The sequence below is a fragment of the Phascolarctos cinereus genome, unplaced genomic scaffold (genome assembly GCF_003287225.1).
Source record: "Phascolarctos cinereus isolate Bilbo 61053 unplaced genomic scaffold, phaCin_HiC Scaffold_5;HRSCAF=322, whole genome shotgun sequence".
Lineage (NCBI taxonomy): Eukaryota > Metazoa > Chordata > Mammalia > Diprotodontia > Phascolarctidae > Phascolarctos > Phascolarctos cinereus.
Window position 1 is genome coordinate 269,133,891 of NW_027555958.1, and position 14,618 is coordinate 269,148,508.

General features: G+C 38.4%; 1 long non-coding RNA gene across 1 annotated transcript in view; it reads right to left on the bottom strand.

Moving 5' to 3' along the window:
- The window catches only part of LOC144457722 (uncharacterized), a 52,295-nt gene that overhangs the window by 16,826 nt on the left and 20,851 nt on the right, over positions 1-14,618 (bottom strand). The window contains exon 2 of the long non-coding RNA XR_013487157.1: positions 4,777-4,906. This is a non-coding gene — a long non-coding RNA (uncharacterized LOC144457722). The remainder of the gene's footprint in view (positions 1-4,776; positions 4,907-14,618) is intronic.

Here is a 14,618-nt window from a genome sequence, read left to right on the forward strand (position 1 = left end):
TTACAGGGCCCTGGAAGTGGGTGTGTCACTGAAAAAGGTGGAGTAGGTGGTGATAAGTCAAACAAGGGGTGTGCTATAACTGTAGTAAGCTAGTAGGCTTGGAAAGTTGACGAAATAGCTTATTCAGATAAGAACCTCACAACTGAGAAGGGGAGTGATATAGTCAGATCTGTAACACCATTACAATAATTAGCTTGTTTTTAACCCTAGCAATAATATAATGGCATCTAAGGTCCATGGCTATCTACGCTGTTGTATTAGCAATTGTTTTTCTGATTAAAAGTTAGAAGTATACTCACAATCACTCCAAGCTTTCAGCTAGGAAAATTCCTAACATTTAGGTAGAGGTTTGGTTCTCTGCTTTAATTTACATTTATCTCTAGTTAACCCCCTTTGTGGTTGAGGCAAAATTCAGGTTACTAGAAATGTTTGGAGCAGTAGATAATAATTAATAGTGTCTATTGATAGGCACAACCAGGGGAAGCTGGTGAAAGAGCAGACCTCTTTCTTGGAAAAGGTCTTCAGGTCCTCAGGCCTAGAGTTGGTGGTTACAATGGGTGGCAATCCTACAGTCTTCTGATCTGAATATCTGTAAGGCCAATGACCTTCCTTGATAATCTCCCTTCTTTGCCACAGCTCAAGACTACATTTTATTTTATTTTTCTTTTCACTGTCTACCCCTGAGCAGTCAGTTCTTTCTAGCTTAGTTATGGATATTCTCTTTCCTCAGAATCTCTCTGATAGCTCTTCGTTTATTTTATACAGGTTCTTTACCCAATGCCTTTGATTGATCCAAAGGAGTGTACAGGCCTTGTTCACAACCAGTTCTGATTGATAAATTCAATGAATAAGTGTTCTTACCTTACCTAGGTAATTACTTCTAAGTAGGGTAGAATTATCACTCTTGTATATATGCGAGGAAAACTACTTTGGCAGCAGTAGACTGGCAGACTGAGGGAGTAGGGAGACCAAGTAGGAGGCTGTTGCAACAATCTGTTGCAGTGGCTAGGCTATATAGTGGGTAGAGCACCCGGGCCTGGATTTAGGAAGATCCATCTTCCTGAGTTCAAATCTGTCCTTAGACACTTACTAGCCATATGACCCTGCAGAAGTCATTTAACCCTGTTTGCCTCAGGTTCTTCATCTGTTAAATGAGGTGGAGAAAGAAATGGTAAACTCATTCGGTATCTTTGCCAAGAAAACCCCAAATGGAGTCACAAAGAATCGTATAGGACTGAACAGCAACAAACAACAGGTAGAGCCAAGATGGTAGAGTAGAGGCCAGGATCCAACATTTCCCTTCCAAACAACTTTAAAATAGCCTCAAAACAAATTTTAGAGCAGCAGAACCAACAAAAGGTCGGAGGGAGACATTTTTCCAGCCAAAGACAACTTAGGAGGTCCTCAGGAGAGGTCTATAACACTGGGGTGGGTGTAGGCCCAGAAAAAGACATCAACCACCAGTGGTGGAATTACAGGCAGCCACAGCAGCAGGAGCAGCAGCTTTGGGAGTTCTCAGCCCAGAGACAGTAAGGGGGTCAGACAACTGGTCAGAAAGAGATTATAGGAGACCCTTTGCTGGCACCGGGTACAGCTGATTGGTAACTGTTGCCGATAAGCAGTTCTGGATCACAGTTCTAGGATGGAGAGGAACACTGGTGATCGGTCATAAGGAAGCAGGGGCCCTAGTCTCAGTTCTTAGGCAAATAAGAGTGCTAGCACTTGCAGCTACAGGAGAGCAAGGGACCTGGTCATAGTTCCAGGGCCAAGAGGAGCACTAGTACTTGTGGCTACAGAGGGGCAGGAGTACTTCCTGGATAAAGACTAGAACACAGACCAGAGAGCGGTGACTGTACCCCTCCTAGAATAACACTACCTTGGAGGCACTGAAAACTTGCAGACCCTCAGAATTAGCTCTGAAAATAGCAGCATGAAAAACCCTGAAGCTTGTCACAGTACCTCCCCACCCCCAAGTGAGAAAAGCCCAACTTTAACATAAAATTCACAGTGAAGAAATAGGCTGGGAAGATGAGCAAACAACAGAAAAAGAACTTGCCTATAAAAGCTACTACTGTGGCAAGGAAGATCAAGACATAAACTTAGATGACAACAATGTGAAAACAGCTATTTAAAAAAGTGCCAAAGAAAAATGCTAAATTGGACCCAAGCCTAAAAAGATTTCTTGGAAGGTGAACTCAAAGAAATAAAAGTAGTAGAGGAAAAAATGGGGAAAGAAATGAGGGTAATGAAAGAGAGTTATGAGGAGAATTAGCAGCTTGGTAAAAGAGGCACAAAAAATACTGAAGAAAATGTCACCTTGAAAAACAATTGGTCTAATGGTAGAAGAGGCACAGCAATTCACTGAAAAAGAGAACTCCTTAAAAAGCAGAATAGGCCAAATGGAAAAGGAAGTGCAAAAATTCATTGAAGAAAAGAACTCCTTAAAAATTAGAATTGAGTAAATGGAAAAAGAGGTACAAAAGCTCACTAAAGAAAATAATTCTTTAAAAATTAGAATTGGACAGATGGAAGCTAATGACTCCATGAGGCTTTAAGAAACAATAAAACAAAGTCAAAAGAAGAAAAAGAAGAAGAAAATGTGAACTATCTCATCAGAAAAACAACTGACCTGGAAAATAGATCAAGGAGAGATAAACGAAGACTTATTGGACTGCCTGAGAGCTATGGTCAAAAAAAGAGCCTAGACACTATTTTCAAGAAGTTATCAAGGAAAACAGCCCTGATATACTAGAACCAGAGGGTAAGGTAGACATTGAAAGAATCTACCAATCACCCCCTGAAAGAGATTCCAAAATGAAAACTCCCAGGTATATTATAGCCAAATTCCAGAGCTCCCAGATCAAAGAGAAAATATTGCAAGCAGACAGAAACAATTTAAGTATCATGGAGCCACAGTCAGGATCACATGAGATTTAGTAGCTTCCACATTAAAGGATTGGAAGACTTGGAATATAATATTCTGCAGGGCAAAAGAGCTAGGATTACAACCAAGAATAATCTACCCAGCAAAACTGAATATAATCCTTCAGGTGAAAAAATGAATATATAACAAAATAGAGGACTTCCAAGCATTCTTGTTGAAAAAGCCAGAGCTGAATAGAAGCATAAAAAGGTAAACATGAAAGAGTAATTATAAGGGACTCAATGGAGTTAAACTGTTAAACATTCCTATATGGGAAGAGAATACATGTAACTCCTAAGAACTTTATCATTATTACAGTAGCTAGAATGTATCTGCATAGACAGAGGGCATGGGTATGAGTCAATTATATTGGGATGATCTCTAAGAAAGAGAATGTAGGAGTGAGAAAGAGGAATGCCTTGGGAGAAGGGGGAAGGAAGAGGTAAAGTGGGGCAAATTTTCTCACCTCATAAAAGAGGTATACAAGGAAGAACTTTTATAGTGGAGGACAAAATGGGGGTGTGTGGGCAATGCTTAAACTTCACTCTTATTGAAATTGGTTCAAAAAGGGAAACACACACAAACACACACTCAATCGGGAATAGAAATCTATCTTACTCAATAGGGTCCTCTAGTCTTTGCTAACTTTCAAGCACTACATAAATGTCAATATTGTCAGTAGCAGTAATAAAATAACAATAATGACAATATTAACATTTATGTAGTGCTTGAAAGTTAGCAAAGACTAGAGAACCCTATTGGGTAAAATAGATTTGGTCCCTACCCTTCGTGAAATATCAGCACAGGAATTAACCATAAGCCCTTAATACCTAAGCTTCCCTCATCTTCATGCTACCAGCAGAGGGCAACATTTATTTCCTTCTTTGATTGATTGAATTAATTTTAAATATAATTATTTGGTTCAATTCCATGAATTTGGCTCTATGGAGAAGGGAAGGAAAGGAGGGCTTAGTTGTAGAACTGTGACCCAAGAATTGATCAATCAACCAACAATCATTTATTAAGTACTTGGTGCTGTGCCAGCTGACATACAAAGAAAAAAAATGCTGCAGTTAAACCTTGAAGGAAATTAGGGATTCTAGGGCAGCTAGGTGGAACAGTGGATAAAGCTCTGGCATTGGAGTCAGTAGGACCTGAGTTCCAATCCAGCCTCAGACGCTTGACACTTACTAGCTGTGTGACCTTGGGCACAGGTTTGTGACCCTGATTGCCTCACCAAAAAATAAAATAATAACAATAAAACATTTATCAATTCATTTAAAATAACAATAATAGATTCATTACATGCTAACATAAATAACAATTATATGAAAAATAGCTATATTTGGGGCAGCTAGGTGGCATAGTGGATAGAGCACTGGCCCTGAAGTCAGGAGGACCTGAGTTCAAATCTGGCCTCAGACCAAACACTTGACACTTACTAGCTGTGTGACCCTGGTCAAGTCACTTAACCCCAATTGCCTAAAAATATTTTTCAAAAAAAGCAATTAGGGATTCTAAGAAGTGGAGGTGTCTAGGGAGTACATTGCAGGCATGGAGGGACAGCTAGTACAAAGAGTACATTAAGTCAGGAAGTGCAATGCTGTATATAAAGAACATTTGGAAGAGTAGATTTGTTAGATTTGTTAGTGAGAAGATTGCATGGAGGGGAGATATGTAGAAACATGGAAAGGTATGTTGGGGAAGGATGGTAGCTCTCTCAATAGAAGTAGTGTAATTTTGATGAGGAATGAGTTCAGAGGAATAGGGTCATCTGAAGAGCACTGGAGTTAGGAAGCAAATAGCTAGCTGCCCCTGAATGAGACTATGTAAGTAAAACAATTCGCTGTTACCTGACCAGGTTTTCTTTCCGTTTCCTCCTTCCATTTTGGACATGTTGTATTTGAGATGCCTATGAGACATGCTAATGTAGAGATGTTCACGTGATGGGCAAGGGGGAACTCCCTGGAGAGTCCTGTATACCTAGGAAAACAATTTTCAGGTTATCACAGGTGTCAGTTATAGAGAACAAAACTAACTTGGTCAGGAAGTGGTTTTTTTTAAGTTGTATAGCTTTATTGTTGCAAAGTATATTACATACATTATCTCATTTGATCCTCACAAAAACCCTATGAGATTGGGAATACAACTTTTATTATCCCAGTTTTGTCAACTGAAAAAATTGATCCTCAAAGAGTCAACTTGCCTATGGTCACATCTCTCCTGACTTTAAGTTCTGAAAGTGTTTTTTGGAATAAGGAACTAACTGGCAGCAATGAAAATTAGGAGGCTGTGGACAAACAGTGATGTCTCAAATTCAGGAATATCCTGCTACTTACCCAAACCTGGTAGGATATAATACAAACATTTCCATGGATTCCATATCATTTAGAAGACTGGACACTGTTCTAGATGCCATTTTTTAGCAGCTAAACTGTGAATCTTGTAGCTATTGGTCCCTAAGTTCTTGAAGAAAGGCAGTACTCTGCACAATAATCAACATAATCAGTTTCCTAAAGTAAAGGTCCTGGCATTCCAATCCAATCATCTACAAAGACTATACTATTCCTCACTGCCTAGAATTACCCTTCCTCTCCTTAGCCCCCCATCACCGGTAACAATAACAAGAATAGCTAGTGTTTATATAGTTAGCTTTAAGGTTTACAAAGCACCTTGTAAGTATTATGTCATTTGATCTTCACTACAACCCTGAAAGGTGGATGCTGTTGTTATCCTTATTTTACAAATAAGGAAACTGATGCAGGTAATGGTTAAGTAGCTTGCCCAGAGCCACACAGCTAGCAAATGTCTACTTCTGGGGTGGAATCTGAATTCAGATCTTAATCTTACTACTCTTTCATCTCAAAAGTATTCATATTTTCCATGAGGACTGAAAGGATATGGAAAAACCTAATGGAAAGCAAAGGAATGAATTTCTGAAAGTAGGTTTCAGGTATAAGTGAAATCTTGTATTCTTTACATTTTTCAGTGATTTAAAAATGTAGTTCACTGCCGAAGATCATCTATTTTCTTCCTCATAATCTTTGATTCATGTATAGATAACTTTTATAGAGATTTTGTAAAAATGGAAGAGTATGTATGTAAGTTGGAAATTATTGATATTCTCTTGATCTTTTTTACTTTTGGTATTAATAATGTCTTAGATTATCTGCCACCCCCTCCCCCATACCATTTCTTTAGTGCTTTTCTCTCCCTCAGAGAGGTGCTATAATCCCTCAATGCCTTCACATTTGTGTCACCAGCACTTCTGTCCTCTTTGTACACTTGGTCCTGTTTGGCTGCTTTTCCTGTCTTTGTTCTCTTTAGTGTCATTTCTACCTCCCTCTAGGACTGTGATATTAAGTTCAGTCAGGGGTTTGCTGAAGCCAGCTCAAACTGACTCTCAAGAGCCCGCTGTTAACATTTTAAGAGTCAGTATTTACACCGTGAAAATCTACAAATAGTACAAATCAGTGTTTAATTTATTGTTTGTTGATTGTTTAGATTTAAGAAAGTAATTGAGAAAATGTTAATAATTCAGATTAAACTTGAAAGTGTGTTGTGGGTACATTTTTTTTTTTTGGTCAGAGAATTGGTTGTTAAATATTTACCAGCATTCTCCTGAATTCAGGTTTGGTGTTTCCACTGTCCTTGATGGAGAAAACAATTTGCTAAAAATAAATTTTACAAATCTTTGTATTTTTCTTCTGTTTGTTTTCCTCTATCCATTTTCTTCCTTGAATGCCTTTATGATGACTTTGCTTAGTTGGATTTTTTGACAAGCTTTCTTTAAACTAGTTTTAGTCTTCACTACTTTTCCACTACTTCTTTCTACTTTGAGATGCTGATACTCAGAAATCAGCCATCCTCCTTTTTTCATGTTGTAGTCTCCATGTTGTAGTAATTAGCTAAATTAAACTTCATCATAAAATTGGTGTAATAAAATTATATTTGGCATCAGTCATTATGTTGTCAATTTCCCATTTTTTACTGCCAATAGCTTGCTTTTTAAATGAAATTTTATTTTTTTCAATCAATGAAAATCTACCTTCTCTCTCCCAGCCAAGAAAGAAAGAAAAACAAAGCCCATGTATAGTTGAGTGTTGGCTGTGTGGCTCTAAAACCAGCATTCTTTTAGTTCAGCTTCTATTTGGGACAAAATGAGGAGCTAGGAAGTCTTTGAATCATAGGCAAAAAAAGAGATTTACTTTGCCCTAACATAGGAAAGATATTCAACAAAAAATACATTGGCATTTATAAGCTTCCAAACATCAATTCATCAGGATATGGTGATTTGAGGGGCTGTGGGCACTACCCAAATCTGAGAGGCTTTGACTACTTGGCTGGTAATTTTTATGTCATTGAATGACCAGGAAGCTGGAAAGCAAGGCCGGTTAGGTCACAGGAGCAGGTTTGTCCTGAGCTTACCCCATGTAGGCTGGGGATTATGATGTGGGAGCAGACAAGCAGCTGTGTCAGGGAAGCCAGGGTGGCAGGGAAGGAGCAGCTCTGTCTTTTTTTAGATAAAGGCTTCCCATGTTGTAGGTAGGAGGAAAGAAGTTTCATCAGACAAACACTGGCCCTATCACATCAAACAAAACAAATTCCTGCATTGACTCTATCCAAAAAAAAAAATGTCTTGATCTATACTCTGAGTACATCGTCTTTTTATCAGGAAGTGGGCAATATGTTTCAGTATGAGTCCTCTAGAATGGTCAGTTATTGAATTGATCAGAATTCCTATGTCTTTCAAAGTTGTCCATAATAGTGTTATTGTATAATTGTTCTCCTGGTTCTGCTCACCTCACTGTGCACCAGTTCATGCAAGTCTTCCTAGGTTTTTCTGAAACCATTCCCTTTATCATTTCTTACAGCACAATAGAATTCCATTACATTCATGTACCATAATTTGTTTAGCCATTCCCCAAATGGTAGGCACCATCTCAGTTTTCATTTCCTTGACACCACAAAGAGATGCTACGAATGTGTGTGTGTGTGTATGTGTGTGTGTGTGTGTGTGTATCCTTAGAGTTTGTTTTGCTTGGGATTAACCCCTTTCTTAATCTATCCTCTCCTTTATTTCCCTTTCTTCTTTCTTTTCTTTCCCTCCTATTTCCCTATTGAGTAAAATGTATTTCTATTCCTGACTTTATGTGTGTGTAGTCATCTCTCCTTTGATTTCAAATGAGAATGAGGTTCATGTGTTATCTACTCCCCCCCATCCCTTCCTCCTAGTTTGTATAAACTTCAACTTGTGTATCCTGATTATGTGAGATGATTTCCCCCATTTTTCCTCCTTTCTTCCCCACTAGTGTATTCCTTTTCATCTCCCTATCCTTTCTTCTTTTAAGATCATCAAAACATAACAGAATTACTTCCAGGCTCTCTAATAAGACTCCTTCTATGACCCCCTTAAGATGATAGGACTCTCAGGAGACATTGTAGGCATTAACAGTAACATTGTGCAATGATCAACTATTATTAACTTAGCTCTTCTCAGCAATATAATGATCCAAGATAATTCCTAAAGACTCATGATGGAGAATGCTATCCACATCTAGAGAAAGAACTGATGTAGTGTGAATGCAGATTGAAGCATACTATATTCACTTACTTTGTTTTTTGTGTTTTTTGTTTTGTTTTGTTTTTTCTTTCACAACTTGACTAATGTGGAAATATATTTTACATGATTGCACATATATAGCCTATATCAGATTGCTTGCCATCTCGGGGAGAGGGGAGGGGAGAGAGGGAGAAAGAAAAATTTGGAACTCAAAATCTTATAAAAACTGATTGTTGAAAGTTGTCTTTACATGTAATTGGGAAAAATAAAATACTATTTACATTAAAAAAAAAACCCTAGAAACCAAAGTAAAAAATACTATAGGGAACTAGTAGCATCTTTCTATAGTTTTACTTCAACATATCATGAGTTCCCTTGTATTCCATTATAATCTTTATGAGGATGATGATTTCCAGATCCATATATCCAGTGCTAGTTTCTGTCCTGAGCTCCAGTCTCACATCACCAACTACTTTTTGGACATCTTGAACCAGATGTTCCATAGATACATAACGCCTAAAGAAGAAATCATTATCTTTGCTTCCCTTTCTTTACCAACGCTAAACCCTTCCCTTTCTCAACTTTTCTATTACCATCAAGAGCACCATGATTTTTCCAGTCACCCAGGGCTTGCAAATTCAGTATCATATTCAACATTTCACTGGCATTTACTCCACATATCTGATATGTTGATGACTTGTTATTTCTACCTTTATAATATCTCCTTTATGTGCCCCTGAATTCTACTGACACAGCTACCATCCTTGTTCAGATGCTCATCACCTCATAACCGGACTATTGCCACTGCATTTTAGTTGGTCTCCCTGTCTCAGATCTCTCCCCATTCTAATCCACTATTCACTCAGCTGCTGACGTGATTTTACTAAACTATGGGTCTGACCAAGTCACACCCCCATCCCAAACACATCACTTGATAAACTCCAGTGACTCCCTTATTATTTTCAGTATTAAATATAAAATCATTTTCTTGGCATTTAAAGCCATTCACGATCTCTCCCTTCCTCCCTTTCCAGTCTTCTTATACTTTACTCCTCACCATTAGTCTACAGTTCAGCATCTTCTTGCCACTCCTCAAATGTGACTCTCTATGTGTACCATTTTACTGTCTCCTCCATGCTTGAAATGTTTTCCCTTCTCACCTCAGCAGTTAATATCTTCCCTCTGAGATTAACTTCTATTTACACTGAATATATTTTGAATGTATGATTTTTCCGTGTTGTCTGACCCCCCATTAGAATTGAGCTCCTTGAGGTCAAGGAACGTAAGTTTCCTTTCTTTGTATCCCCAGGGCTTAGCATAGCATCTGTCATGTGGTCAGCTTGTTGACTGACTTTTGACTAGTAATTAGCCCTGGCAATTAAGAGTAGGGTTGTGGAAAGGAGCAGGCCCCAACAGTTCAGCTAAAAAACCCAGCAGAAACATTTCTCATATCTCTTTTCAGGATCCAAGCTTGTTCTTTATACTTTTGCAACATTCACTTTTGTGGTTATTCATTCAATTTATATTGTTGCAGTAACTGTGTGTATTATTTTCCTTGCTTTTCTTACTTCACTTTGCATCAGTTCATGTAAATCTTTCCATGCTTCTCTATGTTCATCATATTTGTTGTTTCTTACGGCAAAGTAATATTCCATTGCATTCAAACAACTTGTTTAGCCATTCAAATGTTTCTAACATGTCTCATCTCATAGAATTTGCTAGATTCTGTTTCAGTAATGAAAAACGGGAAGATTAATGTTTTTGTAAGCCACTGAACGAAAGATCTGTATTAAAGAACAGTACTTCTTTAGTCAAAGCAATCTGGAAAAGTTGCTTAAATGCAGTGGCTACTTTGAATGGAATAAAAGGATTCCAGGATAAGGTTACAGAGATAGCACCATAAATCAACTTCATTCACAAGAGTAAGCTATTTGCAGTAGAGAAATTTAAGCTAGAAGTACTCAGAGTGCTACAGGATGTTTTTGATGTGGTTTACTTTATAAAAAAAAAACCAAAACAAAACAAACAAAAAACCCAAGTCCTTTCAATAACAGAATCTTTTCAATACTTTGCAGTGAGGTAGGGAGTGACTTTCAGCTTTTGTATCACACTGAGATTTGCTGATTATCTCGTGGGAAAAACTTAAAGTTTTAAAGAACTTAAAGATAAGTATCATGATTTAGTAAGCACAGCTAACAAAGTTACACTTTCTTCCAAAGGTATGTGGATCCATATATCTCTGTCAGTTATCTTTTTAGGTTATGATAGTCATTAAAATCAAGCAACTAAAACGAACTTGGAACCAAATCTCCAAATTTCCATGTTGCACAAAGTATTATGTCAAGATTTTCAAAACTTGAGAAGTATATCCAAATGCATTGTATCACTTATAAACTTCATTAAAAATATTTCATCTTTGCCTTTTATTTATTTATTTATATTTTGGCTAGGCAATGGGGTTAAGTGACTTGTCCAGGGTCACAGAGCTAGTAAGTGTTATGTGTCTGAGGCCAGATTTGAACTCAGGTCCTCCTGAATCCAGGGCCGGTGTTCTATCCACTGCGCCACTTAGCTGCCCCATCTTTGCCTTTTAAAGTTTATATTTTATAATCTTAATAATCGTTACATAAACACCAGCCGTAATTTATAAATAAATAGATATAACTTAAATTTATAAAAGTAAATATGTATATGCTAGAGGTGCCTGCATGAACTCTTCTTACTGATAGGGGTGAGCAATCAAAACAAAATTGGCAGATACTGGTGTAGAGGATAGATTGAAGAGAAGAGAGACTAGATTCAAGAAGACTAATTAGGAAGCCATTGAAGTAATCCAGAATAAGAGATGATGAGGGCCTGAATTAAGATGGTGGCTATGTGAGTGGAGAGAAGGGAATAGATGTGAGCATTGCTGAGGAAGTGGAACTGATAGTTCTTAGTAATTGATTGGGTATGAGAGATGAGTGAGAGTCTAGTTGAGGTTATAAACCTGAATGACTGGGAACAATGATGGTTTCCTCTGTAGAAAGAGGGGAGTTACTAGGCCTGATGGGTTTAGAAAGAAAGACAATGAGTTCAATGATGTTGAGTTTGAGATGCCTATGGGGCATCCAGGTAGAAATGTCAAGCAGGTATTTGAACATGTGTGGGCCTAGAATTCAGGAGAGAGATGAGGGTCTGTTGTATATTTAAGTTTTATAGTCATCTACATAGAGATGATAATTGGACACATAGGATCTGGTAAGATGACCAAGAGTGAGTATGGAAAGAAGAGGAGGGTAGGACAGGGCCTTGGGGTTTACCCCTGGAGAGAGAGAGAGATGCTGCTGCTATGAAGGAGACTGAGAAGGAAAAGAATTAGAACACCATCAAAGAAGCCATTATGTGTTTGTGATACAGCTTTTATAATACAAACATACTGATAGAGTGTGTGTATGTGTGTGACTTGTATATGTTACCTGAGGACTAGCTAAGCTAAGTGTGGAGAGGCTCAGCCTCAGACTAGCTGTGAGGGGAATTTTCTGGCCATAGCAAACTTCACATACTATTTTCCAAGGGAAAGAGATTGCAGCCTCTTTCCACCCTGCCTCCCATGTATGCAATCAGAAGTGATCATTAGTCAGCAATCTCCTGATGCAAAAATTGCCATAAATAGATTTCACACTTCAAAAACTCTTAACAGCTTCCAATCTCTTACTGTTTCTTGCTTTCTCTCCCTCTACTGGATCAGGTAGTAGCATGTTTCTTGTGTCTTCAGTGTGCCCCTCAGGTGAATAATTGTATATTCATAGAATTTAGAAGCTAGAAAGGAACTTATATCATCTCTAGATCTAGAATTTTATTGATGGAGACTCTGAGACTCAAGGAAATAATACCAAGATACCAGAACACTGTTGACCCTTCAGTTGTTAATTGTACCCCATAATTCACAACTTTCCCAAAAAGTTTTAAAGAAAGTTCATCTGATATTTCTATAGTCATAACACCCAAGGAAATTTCAATGAGTCCAAAGGCCTTTCAACTCATTTCCTGGTTAGAGTTTTTTTTTTCCCCTGTGCTTTAAAGTTCTGTGGCTGCTGGACTTTGAAACTTGGAGAAAGTCCCAAGAACTGAAATATCTGTGTCAGTTCATCACAGTGTCACAGAAGATTCCAACAAACCACCTGGTGCTCTAGCATTTGTTTTCCCACCACCATCTTGCATTGAGCAGCTTGTAGGGGAAAAAAATAAACAGCCCCAGTTACAAAGCTACTTCCATTCTCTCACTGGGAAGAGGTCAACCTCTGCTGTTCTAGTAGGACATTGTACTACATCCCTCTGCAAGGAGCTGCTGCTTAGACCAATCTGAACTTCTGCCAGGTGAGTGCCTTTCAAGGATTCAGGACCCTTGGACAAACTACATGGGGTCAGGAAGGAGGGAATGTTCTCCAGACAATTTATTTCCCTTTCCTCCTAAATAGCATTATAGGATGTAGAACTGCCAGGGAACTTACATGTCATCTTATTCAATTCTCATTTGATAGATGAGGAAACAGAGGTTCAGAGAAACTTTGACTTACCCGAGACACAGGTCAGTCACAATCAGTTAAGAAGCATGTATTAAGGTCTTACTCTGTTCCTGGCATTGTGTCAATCACTGAACAGGCCCTTTCCCCAAGTAGCTCATATTTTAGTAGGGAAGACAATATGCAAACAATTAGATATTTATAAGGTCTATACGGAATAGATGGAAGGTAATCTCAGAGAGGAAGATATTAGCAGCTGGAGTGAATAGAAAGGCCTTTGCAGAAGGTAGGATTTGACCTCATTCTTGATAAAAGCCAGGAAACTCAATAGGTGGAGGTGAGGAGGATATGTATTCCAGGTTTGGGGAGCAGCAATTACTAAGGTACTAAGATAGGAGGAGTGTCCTGTGTGAAACAGATCAGTCTAAATGCTGGATATGGAGAAGAGAGTAAAGATTAAGAAGACTGGAAAGGTAGGAAGGGAACAGGTCAAATAAAGGAATATATTTGATCCTGGAAGTAATAGGGAGCCACTGAAGTTTATTGAGTTGGGGTTATATGTGCATTGATTCATAACAACATTGCTTTTTCTGATACAGTGCTTTTCAAACAAAAATAGTTGGTTAATAGATCAGTAGATTCCACAGGGAAGCAGAAGGTGCTGTGGATTACCTATTTGCCATATCTACTTCTGCTTATCTTGCTTCCACCACCAAAATCACCATAATTAATTAGTGTAATGATGACAGGCCAGTGGAGGGGAGAATTTTCAGCAAGGATAAAGTACAAGCTCCAGTTTTCTCTCTTGTCTCCATATGGAAACAGATCTGAACAGAGAAGGGTGGGGTGTGTACTCACAGGGCAAGGGGACATTCTGGTAAGTGTGAAGGGCACAGTAACTTTATGGGCTATCTTTTATGCCTTTGGGTGACGTGAAAGCCTTGTCAATGGCTCAAATCTTAGTCCCTAGAACCAAGTAAGTCTTGAGGAAGGTTTAAATGCATTTTTTAAAAATAAATTTTTATTCATATTTTCTGTTTCTTATATCACCCTATATTAGTCAGGCACTGTGCTTTCCAAATATTATTTGATACTCACAATGACCCTGAGAGGTAGGTGCTCTTATTATCCCCATTTTGCAGATTAAGAAACTGAGGCAAACAGAGGTTAAGTGACTTGCTCTGAGTCACACAGGTGGTAAGCATCTGAGGCAGAATTTGAAGTCAGATCTTTCCGACTCCAGGCCAGGTGTTCTATCCACAGCACCACCAAGCTGCCCCTAAATTTGTAGTACATTAACTTGTAATATCCCTTTTTGGAGCTACTCTTCATTGAGTAGCTACTACCTTGAGATTCAAAGGGTACCCTGTGAGTACCTACTCCTAATACTATAGCACATCATCCTCCTACTAGTTTGCTTCCCATTAGCAGTCAGCTAGCAGACACAATTGAGTCTTATCAAAGACATTTACTAAGGTGGCATAGTATCGAAACATTTCCTGACACAAATCTGACTCTCTCACATATACAGTGTCCATTGGAATAGTAGGCACAAACTTAGAATACAATGGTAGTGAGACATTCATCTAGGGAACCCAAGTGGCCAAAGCAGCTGACAACTCCATAA